Source organism: Ranitomeya imitator, chromosome 6 (assembly GCF_032444005.1).
Source record: "Ranitomeya imitator isolate aRanImi1 chromosome 6, aRanImi1.pri, whole genome shotgun sequence".
Lineage (NCBI taxonomy): Eukaryota > Metazoa > Chordata > Amphibia > Anura > Dendrobatidae > Ranitomeya > Ranitomeya imitator.
Window position 1 is genome coordinate 210,353,288 of NC_091287.1, and position 12,832 is coordinate 210,366,119.

General features: G+C 41.0%; 1 protein-coding gene across 4 annotated transcripts in view; it reads right to left on the bottom strand.

Moving 5' to 3' along the window:
- The window catches only part of CTNND2 (catenin delta 2), a 2,169,946-nt gene that overhangs the window by 936,626 nt on the left and 1,220,488 nt on the right, over positions 1-12,832 (bottom strand). The gene's annotated exons all lie outside the window — the stretch shown is intronic.

A 12,832-nucleotide genomic window follows, 5' to 3' on the forward strand; every position in this document is an offset into this window, starting at 1 on the left:
ATGCATTGATTTTTATGTGTCTACGTGTGTCAGTGGCTCCGGTACGTGAGGAAACTGACACCTCACGTACCAGAGCCACTGACGTGTGAAACTGGCCTGACTGGGAGGTGCAGAGATTTCCACAGGTGCTCCCTGTTTTTGCTAATTGCCCTGCTATTTAGGTGAGCTGTCTGGCCCAGATCACTGACAGTCAAAAACTTTTTCTAAGTCCGATTTCACACGTCAGTAGCTCTGGTATGTGAGTTAACAGTCCCCCCCCCCCCCCCCCCTGGTGGTGAAGCCGCGATTCATATGTTCCCTGCAGCTGCGTTTGCTGCAGGGAAGATATGAATAATAGTGTTTAAAATAAAGATCTATCTGCCAATCCTGTGCGCCCCCCCGCTGTTCTGAAAATACTCACCTGGCTCCCTCGTTGGCTGTCGCTGCTTCCTGTTCTGGCCGCATCTTCTCCTGTATGCGGTCACGTGGGGCCGCCGATTACAGTAATGAATATGCGGCTCCACCTCCCATAGGGGAGGCAGATAGATCTTTATTTTAAACACTATTATTCATATCTTCCCTGCAGCAAACGCTGCTGCAGGGAACATATGAATCGCGGCTTCAGCACCAGATGCTGGTACGTGTGGTACCCAGCACGGTGCGTGTGGTACCCAGTGGGCACACGGGCGGCACACGTGTGCCACACTGATGTACCACAGAAACATAGGGGCACACGGACACGGATAATTCCGGTCCGATTTTTTCCGGTACCGGAATTATCTGGACGTGTGGGACTGCCCTAAGCATGTGCCCTCTGGTGAGTGTTCACCCGTTCCATTTTCTGTAAGTTCTGATTTTCTGCTACTGACATTTGGACCGTGTTCTGACTTCCCATGTGTTATTGCCCCTTTGCATCTGATATTCTGCTGCTGACCTCTGGACCATGTTTAGACTAGCCATTTGTTATTGCTTTCCTTATCCGCTATCTCTCTGGTATTCTGACCCCAGCATGGGCCCTAACTTACGATTGTGCATTTTCCCTTGGTTTACTATGTGCTCTTTTGGTATTGACCCCAGAACATCTGATGTTGCTGACTCACTGTTTGGCCGTGGGTTGTGACTAATCACTTGTTTAATCACTTACACCGCACTAGGGACTGCACAAAAAATAAATAAAACCAATTCTTCACCTGCTGTTGATTTTTTTCATCCTGCTTCCAAAAGATCGGAGTAAAGCTCGATGCATATCTATCGTCTGTTCTACACTGAGATCTCTGAAATACAGTTATATAAAAAAGTTTGGGCACCCATATTAATCTTAAGCTTAATGTTTTATAAAAATTTTTATATATAAATTTTTTTGTTTTTTTTGCAACAGCTATTTCAGTTTCATATATCTAATAACTGTTGAACACAGTAATGTTTCTGCATTGAAATTAGGTTTATTGTACTAACAGAAAATGTGCAATCTGCATTCAAACTAAACATAAGTATGGGCACCCCACCAGAAAAGTGACATTAATATTTACTAGATACTCCTTTTGCAAAAATAACAGCCTCTAGTCGCTTCCTGTAGCTTTTAATGAGTTCTTGGATCCTGGATGAAGGTATTTTTGACCATTCCTCTTTACAAAACAATTCCAGTTCAGCTAAAGGGAACCTGTCACCCCCAAAATCGCGGGTGAGGTAAGCTCACCGGCATCAGGGGCTTATCTACAGCATTCTGGAATGCTGTAGATAAGCCCCCGATGTATCCTAAAACATGAGAAAAAGACGTTATATTATACTCACCCAGGGGCGTTCCCGCTGTTGGTCCAGCGCCTCCCATCTGCATCAGATGACGTCCTCTTTGGGTCTTCACGCCGCAGCTCTGGCGCAGGCGTACTTTGCCTGCCCTGATGAGGGCAGAGTAAAGTACTGCATTGCGCAGGCCCCGGGAAAGGTCAGAGAGGCCCGGCGCCTGCGCACTGCTGTACTTTGCTCTGGCCTCAACAGGGCAGGCAAAGTACGCCTGCGCCGGAGCCGCGGCGTGAAGACCCGAAGAGGACGTCATCTGATGAAGATGGGAGGCGCCGGACCCGGACCAACAGCGGGACCGCCCCTGGGTGAGTATAATATAACGTCTTTTTCTCATCTTTTAGGTTACATCGGGGGCTTATCTAAAGCATTCCAGAATGCTGTAGATAAGCCCCTGATGCCGGTGGGCTTACCTCACCCGCGATTTTGGGGGTGACAGGTTCCCTTTAAGTTTGATGGTCGCCGAGCATGGACAGCCCTCTTCAAATGATCCCACAGATGTTCAATGATATTCAGGTCTGGGGACTGGGATGGCCATTCCAGAACAGTGTAATTGTTCCTCTGCATGAATGCCCGAGTAGATTTGGAGCGGTGTTGTGGATCATTGTCTTGCTGAAAGATCCATCCCCTGCGTAACTTCAACTTTGTCACTGATTCATGAACATTATTGTCAAGAATCTGCTGATACTGAGAGGAATCCATGCGTCCCTCAACTTTAACAAGATTCCCGATGCTGGTATTGGCCACACAGCCCCAAAGCATGATGGAACCTCCACCAAATTTTACTGTGTGTAGCAAGTCTTTTTCTTGGAATGCTGTGTTTTTTGGCCGCCATGCATAACACCTTTTTGTATGACCAAACAACTCAATCTTGGTTTCATCAGTCCACAGGACCTTCTTCTAAAAAGAAATTTTCTTCTCCAAATGTGCTTTTGCATACCTCAGCCGACTCTGTTTTCGGCGTGCTTGCAGAAACGGCTTCTTTCGCATCACTCTCCCATACAGCTTCTCCTTGTGCAAAGTGTTTTGTTGACCGATGCACAGTGACACCATCTGCAGCAAGATGATGCTACAGCTCTCTAGAGGTGGTCTGAGGATTGTCCTTGACTGATCTCACCATTCATCTTCTCTGCCTTTCTGATGTGTTTCTTGGCCTGCCACTTCTGGCCTTAACAAGAACTGTACCTGTGTTCTTCCATTTCCTTACTATGTTCCTCACAGTGGAAATTGACAGGTTAAATCTCTGAGACAGCTTTTTGTATCCTTCCCCTGAACAACTATGGTGAATAATCTTTGTTTTCAGATCATTAGACAGTTGTTTTGAGGAGCCCATAATGCCACTCTTCAGAGGAGATTCAAACAGGAGAACAACTTGCAAGTGGCCACTTTAAGTAGCTTTTCTCATGATTGCATACACCTGGCTATGAAGTTCAAAGCTCAATGAGGTTAGAAAACCAAAAAAAGTGCTTTAGTAAGTCAGTAAAAAGTAGGTAGGAGTATTTAATACAAGAAAATGATAAGGGTGCCCATACTTATGCACCTTTCAAATGTTGTTTGAATGCAGATTGCACATTTTCTGTTAGTACAATAAACCTAATTTCAATGCAGAAACATTACTGTGTCCAAGTTATTAGATATATGAAGCTGAAATAGCTGTTGCAAAAAAAAAACAATTTTTATAAAACATTAAGCTTAAGATTAATAGGGGTGCCCAAACTTTTTGATATAACTGTATGTTATTTAGACCCAACCCCCTTTGGAAGATTGACTATAATGAGGCAGATGGAGTCACTATGGACATTGTTTGGCCTGTGATCCAGCAGTGTCTCTCTATTTAGGCGGGCATATAAACATGGTCCGCCACAGTTTTGTGATGGAAACCCCAAAGTAAATGCTCAATGTAGTGAGCAGGATAAATGTGATCTTGCAAATGTTATGTAAAATGTTCCCAACAAAAACTTCAAATTAGTGCACAAAAAAAACCAAGTCCACACTCAGGACTGCCCTTTGTTACTGACAATATAGGGGGCTTCCATATAACTTGTAGTACAAAGGCTCTGGAAAAGCACTATGGCTCATTACCACCCAAAAAAATTCAGCAAATTCTGCACTCCCAAATCCAAATACCACCTTTCCTTCTGAGCCTCAATGTGCCTAAACCACATTTAGTGTCCACATGCTTGGAATTTTTGTAGCGATGCAAGCTTGTCAAATTTTTGGGTGCATGCCTCCAGAAGTACAAGCTAGGCATTACAACATGCTGGGCACTACAATGTACTGGTGGTGACTACAACATACTGCGCACTACAATGGCAGTTCACAATTTTCACTCAGCAACATCCACTGCTGCTTGTTTCTGAAAAACACCCAAGGAGTAAAAATCATCACTACACCTGCAGATAAAATCACAAATGGATAACATTTCCAAAATGGGGTCACTTACTTGAGAGGGGGACTCTGCTATTCTAGCACTTAGGGGCTCTGTATGTGGAGTAGGAAAATCTGCATTCCAGGAGGCAAATAGTGCTCCATACCTCCTTATTCTTGACAGAACTGCTAAGCAGAACTGTACAAATATTGGGTATTTCTACATTCAATAGAATTTGTGGGAACAATTTTGGTGCTATTTTTACCCATTTCCCCATGCAAAAATGTAAAATCTGGGGCTAAAACTAAATTGTTGTGGTAAAAATGTAATTATTTTTTTTATTGTAAAATAGTGTCAAATTCTGTGACACACATGTGATGTCAATATAATCACTGCACACCCAAAATGAATTCAGTTGCAGTTAGCAAAATTGGGTCAATTATTATTTTTTTTGCTGTTCTGGCACCTCAGGGGCTCTTTAAGTGGGTCATGGCACCAGCAAACCATAACAGTAAAATCTGCACTACAATATGGTACTCCTTCCCTCCTGAGCTTTGCAATATGCCTAAAAAGCATTTTCCGATTATATGTAGGGTATTAGCACACTCAACTTAATTTTTTACAGCAAACTGAGGTCCATCTTTCCCTTCCAGCCCTTAGAAAAATGAAAAAAGTTGGGGCTGAAACAACATTTTAGTGGTAAAAATGTAATTATTCATTCTTCACTGCTCAATGGTATAAAATTCTGTGAGGCACATGTGGCTGTTGCATAGTTTGGTTGCAGAAGAAACTTGTGAGAGTAGATTATATGCGGTAATTTAACTTTCATCTACACAGAACATGAGGCACGTGCATCAGCTTCTTAATACAGCATAACAGGAAGTCTAAAGGACCTTTTTTCCAGAGAGAAAGTGAAACCAAAGTACAACAAGTATATGCATTACATTCAACTAAGCATATAACAGTAACAACAGCGTTATCTACTGTCAGAAAAGTGTAAACTCATCCTGCACACAAGTCTGTATCTGTTGCATATCTGCCAACACCCTTTCTCAACAGTAAGGACTTATTTAGTTAAGCCTAATTTCTTCATCAGTCTGAGATGTCTTTCAGGATTCAATGCCTTTGTGAAAATATCTGCTGTCATATCTTCAGTTGGGCAGTACTCTAAATTTAGGATTCCTTGTTCCTGGTGATCTCTCAAGAAGTGAATCTTTACATCAATGTGCTTAGTTCTTGGATTAATTTGTTCCATCCGAGAAACAACTAGACACCCTTGATTGTCCTAATACATCTTAGTTGGTCTCTATTGTTGTCCTAAATCTGTTAGCAGTTGTGCTAACCATAGAACTTCTTGACTGGCATGTGCTGCGGCGACATATTCTGCTTCTGTCGACAGTGTTACTATACAGGTCCTTCTCAAAAAATTAGCATATAGTGTTAAATTTCATTATTTACCATAATGTAATGATTACAATTAAACTTTCATATATAATAGATTCATTATCCACCAACTGAAATTTGTCAGGTCTTTTATTGTTTTAATACTGATGATTTTGGCATACAACTCCTGATAACCCAAAAAACCTGTCTCAATAAATTAGCATATTTCACCCATCCAATCAAATAAAAGTGTTTTTTAATAACAAACAAAAAAACCATCAAATAATAATGTTCAGTTATGCACTCAATACTTGGTCGGGAATCCTTTGGCAGAAATGACTGCTTCAATGCGGCGTGGCATGGAGGCAATCAGCCTGGGACACTGCTGAGATGTTATGGAGGCCCAGGATGCTTCAACAGCGGCCTTAAGCTCATCCAGAGTGTTGGGTCTTGCGTCTCTCAACTTTCTCTTCACAATATCCACAGATTCTCTATGGGGTTCAGGTCAGGAGAGTTGGCAGGCCAATTGAGCACAGTAATACCATGGTCAGTAAACCATTTACCAGTAGTTTTGGCACTGTGAGCAGGTGCCAGGTCGTGCTGAAAAAATGAAATCTTCATCACCATAAAGCATTGACCCTGCCCTTGATGAAACACAGTGGACCAACACCAGCAGCTGACATGGCACCCCACACCATCACTGACTGTGGGTACTTGACACTGGACTTCAGGCATTTTGGCATTTCCTTCTCCCCAGTCTTCCTCCAGACTCTGGCACCTTGATTTCCGAATGACATGCAAAATTTGCTTTCATCAGAAAAAAGTACTTGGGACCACTTAGCAACAGTCCAGTGCTGCTTCTCTGTAGCCCAGGTCAGGCGCTTCTGCCGCTGTTTATGGTTCAAAAGTGGCTTTACCTGGGGAATGCGGCACCTGTAGCCCATTTCCTGCACACGCCTGTGCACGGTGGCTCTGGATGTTTCCACACCAGACTCAGTCCACTGCTTCCTCAGGTTCCCCAAGGTCTGGAATCGGTCCTTCTCCACAATCTTCCTCAGGGTCCGGTCTCCTCTTCTCGTTGTACAGCGTTTTCTGCCACATTGTTTCCTTCCAACAGACTTACCATTGAGGTGCCTTGATACAGCACTCTGGGAACAGCCTATTTGTTGAGAAATTTCTTTCTGGGTCTTACCCTCTTGCTTGAGGGTGTCAATGATGGCCTTTTTGACATCTGTCAGGTCGCTAGTCTTACCCATGATGGGGGTTTTGAGTAATGAACCCGGCAGGGAGTTTATAAAAGCCTCAGGTATCTTTTGCATGTGTTTAGAGTTAATTAGTTGATTCAGAAGATTAGGGTAATAGGTCGTTTAGAGAACCTTTTCTTGATATGCTAATTTATTGTGACAGGTTTTTTGGGTTATCAGGAGTTGTATGCCAAAATCATCAGTATTAAAACAATAAAAGACCTGACAAATTTCAGTTGGTGGATAATGAATCTATAATATATGAAAGTTTAATTGTAATCATTACATTATGGTAAATAATGAAATTTAACACTATATGCTAATTTTTTGAGAAGGACCTGTAGATTGTTTCTTACTAGTCCAACTAAAAAGTCTGCCTGAGAGCAAGAAAAGATAACTACTGGTAGATTTCTTGTCAGTTGGATCTCCAGCCCAGTCGGCATCAACGTATCCGGTTAAAATGCATATCTCACTTGTAGGTAGTTTCAGTTTAACACTGCTAGTCCCTTTCAAATAACGGATTACCCTCTTCACTGCATTCCAATCTATTTTGTTTGGCTTTGACACCTTCCTGCTCAAAATTCCTACTGCTGCTGCAATGTATGGCCTTGTAACAGTCGCAAGATATAAAAATTTTCCCATTGCCTATCTATATTGTATATTATTTGGTAATGGATTCTGTTCACTATTTATTTCCTTCAGATAGTTGGTTTCCATTGGAGACGTTATTGGTTTTGCACCTTTCAATCCAAATGTTTTGATCGTCTTGAATCATGTGATTTTGATTCAGAAGGAAACTCCCATCTTCTCTTTCTTTCTGTATTCCTAGGTACTATTTCACATTTCTCAGATCTTTGATCTCAAAGTGTTGATTCAAAGTTTTCACTATCTTCACTTCATTCCTTTCTTTTTTTAAACAAACTAAAATATTGTCCACATATATCAGCACATAGTCTCTTAACACTGTCTGTTAGTCTCTTTGTATATAGACAAATATCAGCATTGCTTCTTTGAAAATGTTCATTTGAGTACTTCTGTGATTTTATCATTCCATGCTTTAGCGGCTTGTTTCAAACCATATATACTTTTCCGTAGCTTACAAACCATGTTTGGTTTCCTTTTTACCTTGAATCCTGGGGTTGTTCCATGTAAATGTCGTCTCTTAAAGGTACCGTCACACTAAGCGACGCTGCAGCGATACCGACAACGATCCGGATCGCTGCAGCGTCGCTGTTTGGTCGCTGGAGAGCTGTCACACAGACCGCTCTCCAGCGACCAACGATGCCGGTAACCAGGGTAAACATCGGGTTACTAAGCGCAGGGCCGCGCTTAGTAACCCGATGTTTACCCTGGTTACCATCGTTAAAGTAAAAAAAACAACCACTACATACTTACCTACCGCTGTCTGTCCCCGGCGCTGTGCTTCTCTGCTCTGGCTGTGAGCGCCGGGCAGCCGGAAAGCAGAGCGGTGACGTCACCGCTGTGCTTTCCGGCCGCTGTGCTCACAGCCAGTACAGAGAAGCACAGCGCCGGGGACAGACAGCGGTAGGTAAGTATGTAGTGGTTGTTTTTTTTACTTTAACGATGGTAACCAGGGTAAACATCGGGTTACTAAGCGCGGCCCTGCGCTTAGTAACCCGATGTTTACCCTGGTTACCAGCGAAGACATCGCTGAATCGGCGTCACACACGCCGATTCAGCGATGTCAGCGGGAGATCCAGTGACGAAACAAAGTTCTGGACTTTCTTCCCCGACCAGCGATATCACAGCAGGGGCCTGATCGCTGCTGCCTGTCACACTGGACGATATCACTAGCCAGGACGCTGCAACGTCATGGATCGCTAGCGATATCGTCTAGTGTGACGGTACCTTTAGTCTCTATTCTGATATGCTGCCTACACATCCAGATGTTTCAACTGCTTTTGTTTAGTTGCTGCAACTGCAAACAAATTTCTGATTGTGGTGTGTTTGACAACTGGAGCAAATGTCTCTTCATAGTCGTCTCCATATTTCTGAGAATAGCCTTTACCTATGAGTCTTGCTCGGTATCGATCAGCTGTGCCGTCTGCTTGGTATTTTTCTTTAAAAACCCCATTTACATCCTATAGTCTTTTTTTCTTTTGGTAGTTCTGTCAGTGTCCATGTCTTTGAATCATGCATGGATTTTATTTCTGTTTCTGCAGCCTTTGTCCATTAGTTGGCCTCTTCTTCTGAAAATTGAGATATGTCCTCCCAAGATGTAGGTTCATAAATTTTATTTATACTTGCCTTGTATGAAAGACATTGAGGTGGTGTTCCCTTGTTTTCTCTTATTGAGCGTCTTGATTCTGTGTCTGTATGGAGCTGTATCTCTTGACTTTCAGTTTTTTGATTTTCATTGATTTCCACTTCTTTCTCCGATGTTCTTGCAGTTATATCACTGTCGTTACTCTCATTTTTCATTCCCAGTGATGTCATAATGTCATCATTTAGATCTTCAATGAATGTCACTGTTACTCACTGTGATTCTGTCTTTCTTGGGATCTAGGATTCTGTATCCTTTGCAATTGTCACTAAATGCCACAAATATTCCTTCAATGGCTCAGTTTTGAAGTTTTGAACATTTTTCTTCTGGAATAAACACAAAAACTTTGCAACCAAAAACTCTTAAATGATTTACACATTGTTTCTTACCTTGTCAAAGTTCATGTTTTTTTTTTTCAGGTTTCTTGAAAAAAGTCTGTTTTGCAGATAAGTAGCTGTCATTGCTGCTTCACACCAGTATTTCTCTGGTAGTTTGGAGTCTGTTAGCATACATCTTATCATTTCAGTCAGAGTTCTGTTTTTCCTTTCTGCTCCCCTGTTCAGTTCAGGTGTGTATGGAACAGTCTTTTGATGCTCTATTCCATTCTGGCTTATGTAGTTTCTAATTGGTGTCCTCTAAATTGACCTCCATTATCATGTCTAATGATGATTGGCTTCCTCTGAAACTTGTTATTTGACTTTGTCACATAGTCTTCTAATTTTATCAAGTACGTGACTGTGTATCATGAGTAGTCATCTATGAAGGTCACCATATATTTATTACTTCCTGATGTGGTCACTTTTATGGGTCCACATACTTCAGTATGTATCAAGTCAAGTGGTCTTGCGCTTTTTGTCTCTTTTTAGGAATAAAATAGGTGCTGCTGAAAATAGCGCAAATAGGGTCTTATCCAAGACACAAATAGTTTGATACGAGTAAATTGTACTCACTGGATGGAGCTATGATTGAGCTTATAGGATTAATCGCTGCAGAAGATCCACAGGTTCATTGAGTGGCAAGCTGTAGAAAAAAATGGGATAAACGTGGATTTATTCTGCGCTGCTGAATAACTTAATATACAAGTGCGTTAAAATGAAATGTGGTTTTATTCAACGTGTTTAGAAATACTGAGACTACTTAATCAGGAAATACCACAAATGTGCAGATACAGACACTTCAGAGCTTTAAATAGAAAAAAGATTCAAATTTCGGCACTAATGTGATCACCTGACAATGTCAGAGTTCAAAGAGAAAAAAGCATGATATGTACATATGAGAAATAGAAAGAGAAAAATCACATTATTGTGTGATATTAAATTACTTCTTTTGTTTGTATTTACAGAGGAAAATATGAACATGAAATAAAGAATCAAGAAAAAAATATATATATCATGGAAAAAACGGGACAAGAACTCGCTGCCTCAAAATGAACTGAACACACATGGCTTCTTGAGAGTGTCTAGCTACACAACCTCATTCTCTTTTTTTCCTCTGGAATAAATTAATGATTTAATAATTATAGGTTATTAATTAAATTATATATATATACAGTGGGGCAAAAAAGTATTTAGTCAGTCAGCAATAGTGCAAGTTCCACCACTTAAAAAGATGAGATGCATCTGTAATTTACATCATAGGTAGACCTCAACTATGGGAGACAAACTGAGAAAAAAAATCTAGAAAATCACATTGTCTGTTTTTTTTAACATTTTATTTGCATATTATGGTGGAAAATAAGTATTTGGTCAGAAACAAAATTTCATCTCAATACTTTGTAATATATCCTTTGTTGGCAATGACAGAGGTCAAACGTTTTCTGTAAGTCTTCACAAGGTTGCCACACACTGTTGTTGGTATGTTGGCCCATTCCTCCATGCAGATCTCCTCTAGAGCAGAGATGTTTTTGGCTTTTCGCTTGGCAACACGGACTTTCAACTCCCTCCAAAGGTTTTCTATAGGGTTGAGATCTGGAGACTGGCTAGGCCACTCCAGGACCTTGAAATGCTTCTTACGAAGCCACTCCTTCGTTGCCCTGGCGGTGTGCTTTGGATCATTGTCATGTTGAAAGACCCAGCCACGTTTCATCTTCAATGCCCTTGCTGATGGAAGGAGGTTTGCACTCAAAATCTCACGATACATGGCCCCATTCATTCTTTCATGTACCCGGATCAGTCGTCCTGGCCCCTTTGCAGAGAAACAGACCCAAAGCATGATGTTTCCACCACCATGCTTTACAGTAGGTATGGTGTTTGATGGATGCAACTCAGTATTCTTTTTCCTCCAAACACAACAAGTTGTGTTTCTACCAAACAGTTCCAGTTTGGTTTCCTCAGACCATAGGACATTCTCCCAAAACTCCTCTGGATCATCCAAATGCTCTCTAGCAAACTTCAGACGGGCCCGGACATGTACTGGCTTAAGCAGTGGGACACGTCTGGCACTGCAGGATCTGAGTCCATGGTGGCGTAGTGTGTTACTTATGGTAGGCCTTGTTACATTGGTCCCAGCTCTCTGCAGTTCATTCACTAGGTCCCCCTGCGTGGTTCTGGGATTTTTGCTCACCGTTCTTGTGATCATTCTGACCCCACGGAGTGGGATTTTGCGTGGAGCCCCAGATCGAGGGAGATTATCAGTGGTCTTGTATGTCTTCCATTTTCTAATTATTGCTCCCACTGTTGATTTCTTCACTCCAAGCTGGTTGGCTATTGCAGATTCAGTCTTCCCAGCCTGGTGCAGGGCTACAATTTTGTTTCTGGTGTCCTTTGACAGCTCTTTGGTCTTCACCATAGTGGAGTTTGGAGTCAGACTGTTTTAGGGTGTGCACAGGTGTCTTTTTATACTGATAACAAGTTTAAACAGGTGCCATTACTACAGGTAATGAGTGGAGGAAAGAGGAGACTCTTAAAGAAGAAGTTACAGGTCTGTGAGAACCAGAAATCTTGATTGTTTGTTTCTGACCAAATACTTATTTTCCACCATAATATGCAAATAAAATGTTAAAAGAACAGACAATGTGATTTTCTGGATTTTTTTTTCTCAGTTTGTCTCCCATAGTTGAGGTCTACCTATGATGTAAATTACAGACGCCTCTCATCTTTTTAAGTGGTGGAACTTGCACTATTGCTGACTGACTAAATACTTTTTTGCCCCACTGTATATATGTATATATATATATATATATACATATATATTATAATGTTTTTAAATTTATTATAAAAATTTACATACTGTATATATTCATGATTTAGTCATTTTTGAATGGGAGAAATCGTCAGTTAGTTTGGTTCAGGTGTAGCTGCATCAGGATAGGACACGTGTGTTTAGTTCATTTTGAGGCAGCGAGTTCTTGTCCCGTTTTTTCCATGATATATATTTTTTTTTTTTCTTCATTCTTTATTTTATGTTCATATTAATATCACATAAAAATAATGTAATTTTTCTCTTTCTATTTGGAATGTGTACATATCATGTTTTTTTTGTCTTTGTACTCTGACATTGTCTGTCAGATGATCACATTGGTGCCGAAATTAGAATTTTTTTCTATATAAAGCTCTGAAGTGTCTGTATCTGTACATTTGTGGTAATTCCTGATGAATAAGTCACAGTACTTCGAAACGCGTTAAATAAAACCACATTTCATTTTAACACACTAGGATCTTCAGTTATTCAGCAGCACAAAATAAATCCACGTTTAGCCCATTTTTTCCCTTTAGGTATAGATAATCTTGTAGCTTTATATTTTGTACAGCATTCACATTTTATGGTAATTGAGCAATC